Here is a 14865-nt window from a genome sequence, read left to right as displayed (position 1 = left end):
CATCCAACAAAACAACAAGAGCAAAACAGGCAGATGACATAGACAGCTACAAACTTTAAGAAAACCAGCATTAAACACAACACGTATGTTCTGATACAAATAGGTTACATAAATGCGAGATCGGCAATAAATAAGACAACACTACTAAAAGACTGGATAGAAACGGAACAACTCGAACTACTGCTCAGAACGGAAGCATGGCTGCACCTCGAAGATGACCCTGCACTACTAGACCTATTCCCACCAGAATATAAAGTAATACATATCAACAGAACCAAAAGGAGGGGATGAGGTGTTTCAATAATATACAAATCCTCCACAGCAGAACCTGTCACTAAACACAGTACACATCCTCAACAATCGAAATCCTGGCATGCAAAATCACTGACAAAACACTAACTGACCAACTATGCATCACATTATTCTACCGCCCTCCAGGAAGCTGGACAAAATGCCCAAGATGATTTCACGGACTTCGTATCAAACATCTGCACCAATCATCCAAATGTCATATTAATAGGTGACATAAACCTGCACCTAGAAAAACAAAACAACACAAACACTAGAACATTAGACTAGGAGTCTCATTGTGTGAAGGGTTACCATTGTTTACTATATATCTGACTTTTCAGTTATCCGACAATAGGCCGGTCCCGGTTACGTCAAATTTTTCAAGCTATCCACAATAACAAAGGAAGACAGAGGGAAGAGAGAGCTAGGAAACCTTGGAGATATGACCATGCATACAGCATGGATCCTGTCTAGGTCCGGCACCCTTTCTCCCCCTCCCCCCCCCGGCATCTCCTCTTGGGGGTTCCCTGTTGTCATGGAAGCCCTATAATGGGAGAGTCCAGGCATTGCTAGGCCTGAGCAGGCATCATGTTGAATTTTGTTAACAGCAGTGAGGCTATGCTCACCAGATTGCTAAAGTGCACACTGATAGGCAAAACAAGATCATTGGGACAGGGGAGAATCTGGGCATATGCAATTGAGGGGGGTGGACAGACAGCCTTACCCCTACCCAGTTGCCTATGGAGGATACCCACATACCTGACCCTGTAGAGATATTGTATGTTTTATCTGGTCAGGAAGAAATGGAATGGACGTCTTCTTCCACTCTACAACAGAAAGGGATCAGTTCGGTAACAGTGTTGCCTAGAATTAGGTGCCTAGAGATTACTTTTGAGGTGTCTAATCTATAAAGGAAAGTAGGGGCTGATTTTCCTTTATAGAATAGTAGCATAAGCAGGTATATAAGCCCATATCAGGGGCCCTTTTATTAAGCCGTGTAAGCACCTACGCTCACCCAACACATGCCAATTCTGAGTTACTCCCCGGCCACCACATGTCCCGGGTGGTAATTTCATTTTTGATGAGTGTCCACTACGTGTGCCAGAAATTACATTTTATTTTCTGGTGCACAGCGCTACCGGGCAGTAAAAGGCATTTGAAACGCATAGATCATTACTGCCCGGTTAACGTGTGAGACCTTACCACTAAGTCAATGGCTGGCGGTAAGGTCTCAGACCCAAAATGGACATGTGTCAATTTTTATTTTGCCACACAACCATTTTGAATCAAAAATTTTTTAAAGACATTTTTACAGGTGCGCTGAAAAATGGATCTGCCTGCGTCCAAAACACGAACCTACACTCCCGCAGGCCATTTTTCAGTGCACCTTAGTAAAAGGACCCCTCTGTTAGCGATGAGCAGGTACGCCAGTCATAGAGGTGTAAAGTGATCTCACTTAAATGCCAGAGACCTGTACATACCTTGTAGCATTCTGTAAGATACACATGTGTACATCTACCTGTCAATCACTATAAAAATTATGCATGTATTTACAGAATAATGCTTAGGTAGATTTTTGGCATTTATGCTCAAATGTGAACACATCCATGTTGCTATTCGAATAATTTACATGTGTAATTCAGTGTGTAAATATTAGTGGCCACTTTATAGAATTACCCTGAAAATGTCTAATGTGGATCTTTGGAGAATGAACACTAGGATGGAGGTCACTGTGTCCCCATTGGTTGTTGGCAGTTTTGCCAGTTTTCTGTTGAAACTACCTCAAAATTTGGTAGTCGAGATAAATTATTGGAGGAGCATCTCTCTTATGTTCTAGATTGTAGGAATAGAGTGACAGTCTGGACGGTCACAAGTGCTACCTGAATTAAAGGGTGGACCCTGCAGGCTAAAGTGGTGAGTGTGGAAAATGGCAAGTGGTATCAAAAACGTGTCATTCTTGACCTTTCCCAGAAATAGATCAATTTCAAGTCAAGATATGGTAAAGAATTATCTCTTCGATGGCCTTGAGTTTCCTCCAGAGTCTTTGCCGTTGTGTCTGGGATGTATTGTCGCATCATCAGGTGAAACCACTGAAGGAAAAGTAGACAGACTGATTTGATTGAAGCTTCCTGGGGGAACCTTTAACAGAAATAATGTAGAGTCCTTTGTTATTGTTTTTCCTGCAGGTAGGAATTTGGTTGTGAAAATCTCCTCCCCCCCCCCCCCCCCATTTTTCCCCTTTTCCATTGTTCTTTTTAGTTATTGGTGTATATTAATTTAATTTCCTAAGTGTTTCTGTAACACTCAAATTAATATAAAAAAACATTATTAAACTGCTTCTGTATATGAATATCTCAGATGTTGTCTCTTTAATCTGTTCACAAAAAAATTGAATGGAAATTGGATCCAGACTGAGGAAACATCTTAAACTTAACATTATGGGGGCAAGTCTATAACTGGGTGTCCCATTTTAGGTGCTTCAATGCTGTGCGGGAGGGGGGGCATCTATTCTATAACAGCATCACACTCTGATTCCATTGTAGAACACTGGCATAAACCCACATTGGCATACCTACAGTTAGGCATGCCCACTCATACCAGGACAATGGCAGGAGAAAATGAGCACCTAAGTGTTACATGCAGTGTGCAAGAGACAGACAGAAAGAAAACCTCAGTCACTTCCAAACCAAGATATGGCTCTGCCTGTTCCTGTGCAAAACAGCTGTCTCTCCCTTTACCTGCTGCCCTTCCTTCATAGCTGAGGTTTATTATCTCCTCTCTGACACCCGATCTTGTGACTCAGGTGTTGGCTCTGCTCAGTAAATGGCCCTAAGTGTAATAGTGTATGTGTAGGAAAATATGTATATCCTGCAAAATACAGGATGCACTAGAAGACAAAACATCAGGGAGGAAAAAGTGGAGCTGTGAAGTGTCCCAGATAAAATCAATACTCTAAACCGCCTCCTGTTTGATTTTAAATTGCATGTGATGGTTGGTCACCACTTAGAATGGCTTGCCCAGAAATATAGAGAATGTGGTAAAGGCGATTAGCTTAGCGGGGTTTAAAAAGGTTTGGCCGGCTTCCTAAAGGAATAGTCCATAGACCACTATTAAAATGACTTGGGGAAAATCCACTGCTTATTTCTGGGATAAGCAGCATAAAATGTATTGAACTTTTTTTTTTTTTTTGGGGGGGTGGGGATCTTGCCAGGTATTTGTGACCTGGATTGGCCACTGTTGGAAACAGGATGCTGGGCTTGATGGACCTTTGGTCTGTCCCAGTGTGGCAATACTTATGTCATGTTATAAATTAAATTGAATTAAATTCATTGCTGGTATTGTATGTGCCAGACAAGGGATATTGATCAACATTATGAAATTTTCACAAAGGGTTTTTGATGAAGATATTTCAAGGAGAAGAAGAAGAATCTGACCCCACTCCCTGTCCTATAAGTGCATAAGCACAGGGCTGACTCAAGAGTATGTGATACCCTGCTCCTCTCCTTCTCCAGTGCAGTTCAAACTCCATCCTCTTTCTTCCCACCTTCTATCCAGCATCTGCCCTTTTCTTAACAGCACTTACTTATTATGCTCAGCTCAGCTGAAGTGCACAGCAGTAAATGAAACAAACTCATTGGGATAGAGGTGGGGGGCATCTTGGCAGAGGCAATCAAGGGGGGGGGGGTTGAGAATATGAACTCACCCCTCACCCAGTTCCCTATGGGTACCCATGGTACAAATCTGACCCTGTAGATATTGTCCCTCCAATATTTAGTGCTCTTTAACTGGTCAGGAATGTAAAATAACTTTTTCTAAGGAACAATTTGGGAGATGTGCAATGATGAAGGGGGACAAATCTTCAGGTCCTGATGACATCTGTCGTCTTTTTGGAAGGACAATGAGGACAAAGGGACAGAATGAAAACCTCAGTCAGTTCCAAACCAAAGCATGGCACTGCCTCTCCCAGTGCAAAGCAGCTGCCTGTCTTTCTCTGGATGCTACTCTTTCTTCATGGCAGAGGTATATTCTCTCCTCTCTGAGACCCGATCTTGTGACTCGGGCATTGGATCTGCTTTGTAAATGGCCCCAGGGGCAACAGCTTATCTGTGTTTAAGCATGTATAACCTGAAAAATACAGGATAGGAAGAGAAAACATCCAAGAGAGAAAGTGCAGCTAAAAAAGGTCCCAGATAAAATCAATGCTCTAAACCACCTCCTGTTTGATTTTAAATTGTGTATGTAGGTTCCTCACTATATAGAATGGCTTGCCTAGAAGTATAGGATTTATTTTTTAATTAAATTGAATTAAATTAAATTAATTGCTGGTGTCATACATAGTAACATAGAGGGGCATAATCGAACGGTGCCGGCCATCTATATGGCCAGCACCACAAAGGGCGGTCCCGAACCGTATTATCGAAAAAGATGGCCAGCCATCTTTCATTTTGATAATACAGTTGGGGCTGGCCAAATGTCAGAGATGGCCGGGTTTGAGATGGCTGGCATCGGTTTTCGCCGATAATGGAAACCGATGCCAGCCATCTCAAACCCGGCCAAATCCAAGGCATTTGGTCGTAGGAGGGGCCAGCATTTGTAGTGCACTGGTCCCCCTGACATGCCAGGACACCAACTGGGCACCCTAGGGGGCACTGCAGTGGACTTCAAAAATTGCTCCCAGGTGCATAGCTCCCTTACCTTGGGTGCTGAGCCCCCCAAAACCCACTCCCCACAACTCTACACCACTACCATAGCCCTTAGGGATGAAGGGGGGCACCTACATGTGAGTACAGTAGGTTTTGGGGGGTTTGGAGGGCTCAACATTTACCACCACAAGTGTAATAGGTAGGGGGGGATGGGCCTGGGTCCACCTGGCTGAAGTGCACTGCACTCACTAAAAACTGCTCCAGGGTCCTGCATACTGCTGTCATGGAGCTGGGTATGACATTTGAAGCTAGCATAGAGGCTGGCAAAAAAATGTTTTTTAATTTTTTTTGGGGGGGGGGTGGGAGGGGGTTGGTGACCACTGGGGGAGTAAGGGGAGGTGATCCCCGATTCCCTCCGGTGGTCATCTGGTCAATTGGGGCACTTTTTTGAGGCTTGGTCCTAAAAATAAATGGAGCACGTGAAGCCGGCGAAATGCTTGTCTGAGCCAGCCATCTTTTTTCCATTATCGGCCAAAGCCGGCCATCTGATAACCACGCCCCAATCCCGCCTCCCATACCCTACCAAAACGCCCCCTTTAACTTTGTCCGGCTCTGCGACGGAAAGCAGTTAGAGCCAGCCAAAATCGGCTTTCCATTATACCAATTTGGCCGGCTTCGGGAGATGGCCGGCCATCTCCCGATTTGTGTTGGAAGATGGCCGGCGATCTCTTTTGAAAATAAGCTGGTTAGTAACATAGTAGATGATGGCAGAGAAAGACCTGCACTGTCCATCCAGTCTGCCCAACAAGATAACTCATATGTGCTACTTTTTGTGGCACAGACCGTAGAAGTCTGCCCAGCACTAGCCCCACCTCCCAACCACCAGCCCCGCTCCCCCACCATCGGCTCTGCCACCCAATCTCTGCTAAGCTTCCGAGGATCCATTCCTTCTAAACAGGATTCCTTTATGTTTATCCCACGCATTTTTGAATTCCGTTACCGTTTTCATCTCCACCACCTCCCGCGGGAGGGCATTCCAAGCATCCACCACTCTCTCCGTGAAAAAAATACTTCCTGACATTTTTCTTGAGTCTGCCCCCCTTCAATCTCATTTCATGTCCTCTAGTTCTACTGCTTTCCCATCTCCGTAAAAGGTTCGTTTGCGGATTAATACCTTTCAAATATTTGAACGTCTGTATCATATCACCCCTGTTTCTCCTTTCCTCCAGGGTATACATGTTCAGGTCTGCAAGACTCTCCTCATATGTCTTGTAACGCAAATCCCATACCATTCTTGTAGCTTTTCATTGCACCACTTCAATTCTTTTTACATCCTTAGCAAGATACGGCCTCCAAAACTGAACACAATACTCCAGGTGGGGCCTCACCAACGACTTATACAGGGGCATCAACACTTCCTTTCTTCTGCTGGTCACACCTCTCTCTATAGAGCCTAGCAACCTTCTAGCTATGGCCACCGCCTTGTCACACTGTTTCGTCACCTTCAGATCCTCAGATACTATCACCCCAAGATCCCTCTCCCCGTCCATACATATCAGACTCTCACCGCCTAACACCTACGTCTCCCGTGGATTTCTATTCCCTAAGTGCATCACTTTGCATTTCTTCGCATTGAATTTTAATTGCCAAACCTTAGACCATGCTTCTAGCTTCCAAAGATCCTTTTTCATGTTTTCCATTCCCTCTTGGGTGTCCACTCTGTTACAAATCTTAGTATCGTCCGCAAAAAGGCAAACTTTACCTTCTAACCCTTCGGCAATGTCACTCACAAATATATTGAACAGAATCGGCCCCAGCACCGATCCCTGAGGGACTCCACTACTCACCTTTCCCTCATCCGAGCAAATTCTATTAACCACCACCCTCTGGCATCTGTCCGTCAATCAGTTCCTAATCCAGGTCACCGCGCCAGGTCCTATCTTTAGCCTGTCCAGTTTATTTAAGAGCCTCCTGTGGAAAACCTTGTCAAAAGCTTTGCTGAAATCTATGTAGATTACGTCTATAGCACGTCCCTGATTCAATTCTCCGGTCACCCAGTCAAAGAATTCAATGAGATTCGTTTGGCACGATTTCCCTTTGGTAAAACCATGTTGTCTCGGATCTTGCAACTTATTGGCTTCCAGGAAATTCACTATCCTTTCCTTCAGCATCGCTTCCATTACTTTTCCAATAACCGAAGTGAGGCTTACCGGCCTGTAGTTTCCAGCTTCTTCCCTATCACCACTTTTGTGAAGAGGGACCACCTCTGCCGTTCTCCAATCCCATGGAACGCCTCCCGTCTCCAAGGATTTATTAAATCTTTAAGAGGACCCGGCAGAAGCTGTCTGAGCTCCCTCAATATCCTGGGGTGGATATTGAGCCCATCCGGTCCCATGGCTTTGTCCACCTTTAGATTTCCTAGTTGTTCATACACACTCTGTTCCGTGAATGGTGTTCTATCCACTGCAGTCTCATATGTCCCTTATCCCTCCAAGCTGGATCTCCTCCTGGTTGGTTAATGCCTCCTGACCTTTCCCAGAGTCTTCCTACAGTCACTGACTCTAGGATAGCTATTCTGTTTTCTTCCAGCATCACTTCATGTCCAACTTTCTTCACTGTTCACACAATTTCACAAGAATAGTGTGGGAATTTTATGCTGTATAACCCAAACTCACTGAGAATTGTACAGCCCTAAAGGAAAATGGAGAAGTGCTTCTGGAGTTTGTGCCAGCAACAAGCCTCTGGACAAGGCCAGGATAAAATACATATTGAGAGAAAGTGTTAGGTAATCACAGCCAGGATCAATGGGCTTTGCAATGAAGAACTCTGATCTGTGTGTTGAAAAAGGCAAAGAACCAAGAAAGAAAAACTGCTACAGGTTCCTACTTGTTAAATACCTGCATTCCTTTAGAAAGTACAAACTGGTGTTTTATTTCCTTATTACTTATTTGTTGAACCCAAGAAATTACAAGAGTTTGTGGAGTTAAAAGAACAGATGAAGAACCCTCTGCTGCAACTTCCTTTAGTTACCACTGTACCGGCTGCAATTACCGATTAACCTTCCTCCCTCAGAAAATATGAATTTGTAAGATTAACCACTTGGTGTTTTTCTTATTTTCTTTGAGATCGTTTTCCTGATCTTGGATCCCCCAATTGTGGACAATTATATATATTGTTGAGAGAAAATGTTTTCTCTTTTTCCTTATATTAATTTCTGTTTTTCCTTACATTTACGTGATAAATGTGAATGTAATTAAGTAAAATGATAAATTTTAAAAAAAGGAAGTACAAACTGTTTAGGTCAATCCAAGCCAAGTCAGCTGTTTTAAAGATAAGGTGATCCCTGCTATGGCTGGAAAAAAGGAAGGCAAGTCCTATATATATGCTGCCTCTTAACTTGAAAGCCATTCAAGTAGCACAGTAGGTATTTTTTTGTCCCTGGAAGGCCTCAAGGCTCCTGTTTACAAAACTGCACTGACATGCCGACACAGCACATTCATATTGAGTAGGCTGTGCCAGCATTTGCGGCTTTGTAAACAGGGGGTTAAGTTTGCATCTGAAGCAGTGGAAGGTTGAGTGACTTGGCCAACATCATAAGGAGTTGCTATGGAATTTGAACCAGGTTCCCCTCATCCTCAGCCCACTGCTCGTACCATGAAGTTACTCCCACAATTATGGCAGAAAACACTCTTCACGTTTTTCATTTAAACTTGCATAAAAAGATATTCTTATTTTGAAACCATAGCTGTCAGCGTTTCAAGGTTACTTGGGATGAGGAAATCTTCTTTATAGGAAGTAAAAGACATGGGCGATTTCTCCATAGATTAGCACCAGGGAAAGATATTTGGAGCAATGCAGAAATCTCACATGGATATTAGCCAAATAGCTTTTAGAAGCTTTCAAATTTCATGTTATTGATTTAATGGTGTCATCCATACTGGCCACAAGATGGAGCCAGATCTCTATCAAAGACTATTATTATTAATTTATTTAAATAAAACATCATTTGTCGATTTTCAGAGATGGAGGATTAGAGTTTCAGGAACGTTGTATTTTGAAAGTGATTCTTTTTTTAATTACTGTAATTTCTGTTATCAGAATCTAGGTGATATTAAACAAAATACAATTGGACTCCTTTCATTCGGTCAATGTAAAATGAGCAGACCAGCATGGCAAAATAAAAGTTGATCCTTCAAATGGACAATTTTGGACCAGTGCAATGATGAAGGGGTACAATAAGAACCACTAGGGGTCAGGCTGCTATATATGGACTTCCTTACATTTCATTGTCTAATTGTTTTTTTAACATGCAAACTACAATAAAAAGTATTCGAAGCTGAAGAGTCGGAAAAACATTGCAATATCTGTAAATCTGGAAGACGTAATGGAGCCGTTCTGCAAACTGAAGAGTAGCAAATCTCCTGGACCGGATGGTATTCACCCTAGGGTACTGATAGAACTAAAAAATGAGCTGGCAGTGCTACTGTTATTGATTTGTAATTTATCCTTAAAATCGAGCATGGTACCGGAAGATTGGAGGGTGGCCAATGTAACACTGATATTTAAAAAAGGTTCCAGAGGAGACCCGGGAAATTATAGACCGGTGAGTCTGATGGCAGTGCCGGGCAAAATGGTAGAGACTATAATCAAGAACAAAATTACAGAGCACATTCAAAAGCATGGACTAATGGGACAAAGTCAACATGGATTTAGTGAAGGGAAGTCTTGCCTCGCCAATCTGCTGCATTTCTTTGAAGGGGTAAACAAACATGTGGACAAAGGTGAGCCGGTTGATATTGTTTATCTAGATTTTCAGAAGACGTTTGATAAGGTCCCTCATGAAAGACTACAGAGGAAATTAGAAGAACATGGGACCGGAGGTACTGTCTTACTGTGGATTAAAAACAGGTTGAAAGATAGGAAACAGAGAATAGGATTAAAAGGTCAATATTTGCAATGGAGAAGGGTAGTTAGCAGGGTCCCTCAGGGATCGGTGCTGGGACCTCTGCTTTTTAACATATTCATAAATGACCTAGAGATGGGGGTGAGGTAATCAGATTTGCCGATGACACAAAGTTATTCAAAGTAGTCAAATCATGGGAAGATTGTGAAAAACTACAAGAGAACCTTACGAGACTGGTAGACTGGGCGTCTAAATGGCAGATGACGTTTAATGTGAACAAGTGCAAAGTGATGCATGTGGGAAAGAGTAACCCAAACTATAACTACGTCATGCAAGGTTCAGCGTTGGGAGTCACGGACCGAGAAAGGGATCTAGGTGTCATAGTTGATGATACGTTGAAAACTTCTGCTCAATGTGCTGCTGCGGCTAGGAAAGCAAATAGAATGTTGGGTATCATTAGGAAAGGGATTGAAAACAAAAATAAGGATATTATTTTGCCGTTGTATCGCTCCATGTTGCGACCGCACCTCAAGTATTGTGTTCAATTCTGGTCGCCGCACCTCAAAAAACACATAGTGGAATTGGAAAAGGTGCAGAGAAGGGCAACAAAGATGATACAGGAGATGGGACGACTTCCCTATCAGGATAGGCTGAAGAGGCTGGGGCTCTTCAGCTTGGAGAAAAGGCAGCTGAAGGGAGATATGATAGAGGTCTATAAGATAATGAGTGGAATAGAACAGTATTTCTAGGATGGGCGGGACAAATCGCTTGTTCTTTTCACCACTGTCGGTGACAGGGTGCTGGGCTCGATGGACCCTTGGTCTGTCCCAGCATGGCGATGCTTATGTACTTAAAAGGCTATTTCTAGGAAGTTAGATCAAAACTGAAGATACCATATATCTACCATCTCCAGGAAAAAGGTGTCTAAAGTCACTAGAAACAAGAAATAAGGTTTTAATGAAGTCTATTAAAGCAAACAATTTGTAATATAATAGTCCAACCCCATCCTTTTATGTGAAAATTGTTTTAAAATTACAGAAGTTCAAACATGCTTATGGACCCATGACATGAAAAATCAAATATTCTAAACATTTTGGATCTGTTAGTTTACTCTCTTTTTCCTAGAGATGGTCATAGATATAAAAGCCCATATATGGAAGCCTGCCCCCCCCAGCGGTAAAACCATTGTAATGCTACTAGAGGTTTCAGCAGCCATTTTTGCAGAACCAGGGAAACGAGATGAAAACAAAAGGAGATCACTGTCACCCCACTAGGCACCAAGGACCCCTGATAAACCCCAAGGACTGGCTCGTGGTGGGGGTAGGATGATTCTTCTGAAGGGTTGATATTTGAAAGACCTGGGGAGGCTGGCACATATTGGACAGTTGGTCCACATGTGGGGAGCCTCCCCCACCAGGGGGTGCTACAACAGGGTGCTATGTCAGGGGGTTGAGGGCTGAGTAAGGAACTGGAGCTGGAGGTCAGGTACAGTGCTGAGGGTCATGGACAGTGCTGGGGAGGTTGCTGCTGAGGGTACTGTGTCTGGGGGTAGGGTGTTCTCAGTTGCTGGGAGGGAGATCAGATGCTGAACCAGGTAGAATAAGCTGGCAACAGAATGGGGGCTTGGTTGGGTGGGGAGCAATATGTTGGTATCAGGATCCCCACAATATATTTGTATACATTGGAGAAAGTGTATGCATAGTTATCTCATGCATATTCATTAGCTTAGCTGGGTTTAAAAAAGGTTTGGAGAATTTCCTAAAAGAAAACTCCATAAGCCATTATTAAGATGGACTTGAGAAAACCCACTGCTTATTTCTAGGATAAGCAGCATAAAATCTATTTTACTGCTCTAGGATTTTGCCAGATAGGAGTGACCTGGATTGACAGCTGTTGGAAACAGGATAGTGGGCTTGACAAACCTTCAGTCTGTCCTAGTATGCTAAACACTATTTATGCCATAACACTTATGTGGGGAGCCGGTGGGGAGGCCATGGGTGGCATCTCATCCCTGCCCTCAGGTGGCAGATTGCCTTGGAGCAGCCCTGAGGACATGCATAAGTGACATAGTGCACAAATGCAAGGTAGGCAGAGCATGAGCGGGACATAGACATTCCTCCCACTTATGTAACTTATAGAGTAAAGTAAGTGACGTGCACTCTTGCTGCATTTACGTGCCCACTGGATTGTTTATTGAGGGACCCCTGAGGAAGGCCTTACTGCTGAAACATGGCCCGTGTTGGGTCCATAACATTTGCGTGTTCTGCATTTCTCAATCACCATTTTGAATAAAGGTTTTGGTTTATTCATCCTGGTACATATGGTTTATGGTCATTCCCAACTTATGTATTCTGTTGTTTCTTCATGGGAGTGGACAGGTTCTTTTTGATTGCATTTTAGGACCACCAATCCTGGGTTTCACTAGTATTCCATAACGTGAATGGGCGCCCAGTTGCTCTCACTGTGCAGGATCAGACCACATAAAAGGAGGTGCCCACTTCCTCCTGATAGGAATCAATTATATAAAGGAAAGTCATCGGATAGGAGGTAGTGTTCTATTGTGGATTAAAAACTGGTTAAAGGATAGAAAACAGAGAGTAGAGTTAAATGATCAGTATTCTCAATGGAGAAGGGTAGACAGTGGGGCTCCGCAGGGATCTGTGTTGAGACTGCTTCTTTTTAACATATTTATAAATGATCTAGATATGGGAATAACTAATGAGGTAATTAAATTTGCTGACGTCACAAAGTTATTCACAGTTGTTAAATCGCAAGAGGATTGTGAAAAATTGCAAGACCTTACGAGACTGGGAGACTGGACATCCAAATGGCAGGTGATGTTTAATGTGAGCAAGTGCAAAGTGATGCATGTGGGAAAGAGGAACCCGAACTATAGCTACATGATGCAAGGTTTCGCCTGAGGAGTCACCAACCAGGAAAAGGATCTAGGAGTCATCGTTGACGATAAATACTTTGAAACCCTCTGCTCAGTGTGCTGCAGTGGGATAGAAAGAAAGTAGAATGTTAGGTATTATTAGGAAAGGAATAGAAAATAAAAACAAGGATGTTACAATGCCTTTGTATCGCTCCATGGTGTGACTGCACCTTGAATTCTGTGTGCAATTCTGGTCACCGCATCTTAAAAAAGATATAGTAGAATTAGAAAAGGGACAGAGAAGGGCGACAAAAATGATAAAGGGGATGGGACAACTTTCCTATGAGAAAAGGCTGAAATGGCTAGGGTTCTTCAGCTTGGAGAAAAGATAGCTGAGGTGAGATATGATAGAGATCTATAAAATAATGAGTGGAGTGGAACGGGTAGACGTGAATCACTTGTTTAATCTTTCCAAAGATACTAGGACTAGGGGGCACGCAATGAAGCTCCAAAATAGTAAATTTAAAATGAACAAAAAAAAATATTTCTGCACTCAGTGTGTAATTAAACTGTGGAATTCGTTGCCAGAGAATGTGGTAAAAGCAGTTAGCTTAGAAGGGTTTTTAAAAAGTCTGGATATCTTCATAAAAGAATAGTTCATAAGCCATTATTAAAACAGACTTGGGGAAAATCCACTGCTTATTTCTAGGATAAGCAGCATAAAATGTATTGCACTATTTTAGGATCTTGCCAGGTACTTGTAACTTGGATTAGTTACTGTTGGAAACAGGATACTGGGCTTGGTGGACCATCAATCTGTCCCAATATGGCAACACTGATGTACTTATATAATACTAGCGTATCAGGGTAGGTATATGTATAAATTAGGAGCAAACATTTATGCCATAAGTACATGAGCCTATGTTCTGAAGATATGTGCACAACTTACAATATTCTATAAGTTACAAGCATAAATTTATGCCCCACTCATGCTCCACCCAAATGAACCCCACCATCAAACTACATGTCATGTAAGATACACACATATTTATAGAATAATGCTTAGGCAGAAATTTGGCAGATACACAGATGTGTTCACACATATGTAGATACATGCCGTTATTCTAATGTTTTACTCCTGTATCTAGCGTATAACTGTAGGTGCCCTCTTTATAGAATTGCCTGCAAGTGGCTGAGTAGGTCATGACTTGAGACCATGATGACCAGGATGAAATCACAGCATTCATTATGATGCCACAATACAAAAAATGAAAATGAAATCTGGCATACCTGCCTGAATAACATGGTCTTCTCTCATATATAACCCGCACATGTATGTAACCCACCCATATGTAACCCAAGGGTAAGCACAGTTTATGTTTGTAAGTTGTTAGACAGCCCATACCTTTGCATAGCCTATGGCTGTATGGACTGGTAGAAGCTCTATCATGCTGAAACATACGTCGTATACTGCGGACTTTAGGCTTTCGGCAATCAAGTATGCCAAGGTTAATGGAAATTGTGAGGTTGAGCATTTTTTCTCTATGGATAAAAAATCAATCTCTGGAGAAAGGAAGGAGAAATGATGGCAAAACTCCATCCATGAAAACGTGCACGGCAAGATAAACTTCCAAAATGGCCGAACATAGAGGTGAACCTCAAAGAATAGGTAATTATACAAAGAGAATATTGCAGTATTGTCTCCACTAGAAACATTAAATGGAAGGCCACAGAGTTAGCTGCGCAGATGAATTTTACTGATTTCAATGGAGGAGAAAACTGAATCCATAATTTCATGAGGAGAAATGGACTATCTGTTAGAGCAAGAACAACTGTAGGATAAAAGCTACCTGATGACTGGAAAGAGAAAGCACAAAGTTTCCATGACTTTGTCATGGAGAAGCAAAAGAAAGGCAATATTCAACCTGGAAATATAATAAATATGAATGAAGTGCCCATAGCATTTAACATATCTGCTATATGAACAGTCAGTGAATGTGGCACCAAAAGAGTGGCTACAACAACTACAGGCCATGAAAGGACAGCTTCATTGTGGTATTGAGCTATGCTTCTAATGGTCAAAATATTTAATAGCAGAGTATGATCTACAAGGTCGAACGCACCTGACAGATCAAGCTGCATTATAAGTGCTC

The 14865-nt window shown here is 42.5% G+C and overlaps 1 long non-coding RNA gene across 1 annotated transcript; it reads left to right on the top strand.

Annotated features, from left to right (window-relative positions):
• Window positions 1–3621: 3621 nt before the first annotated feature.
• On the top strand, window positions 3622–14055 carry LOC115481622. Its single transcript, XR_003943984.1, has 3 exons — window positions 3622–3631; window positions 11983–11985; window positions 13861–14055. It is a non-coding gene; the product is annotated as an uncharacterized LOC115481622 (long non-coding RNA).
• Window positions 14056–14865: the final 810 nt, after the last annotated feature.

The sequence above is a fragment of the Microcaecilia unicolor genome, chromosome 12 (assembly GCF_901765095.1).
Source record: "Microcaecilia unicolor chromosome 12, aMicUni1.1, whole genome shotgun sequence".
Taxonomy (NCBI): domain Eukaryota; kingdom Metazoa; phylum Chordata; class Amphibia; order Gymnophiona; family Siphonopidae; genus Microcaecilia; species Microcaecilia unicolor.
This window is presented reverse-complemented; position numbering and strand designations above follow the sequence as displayed.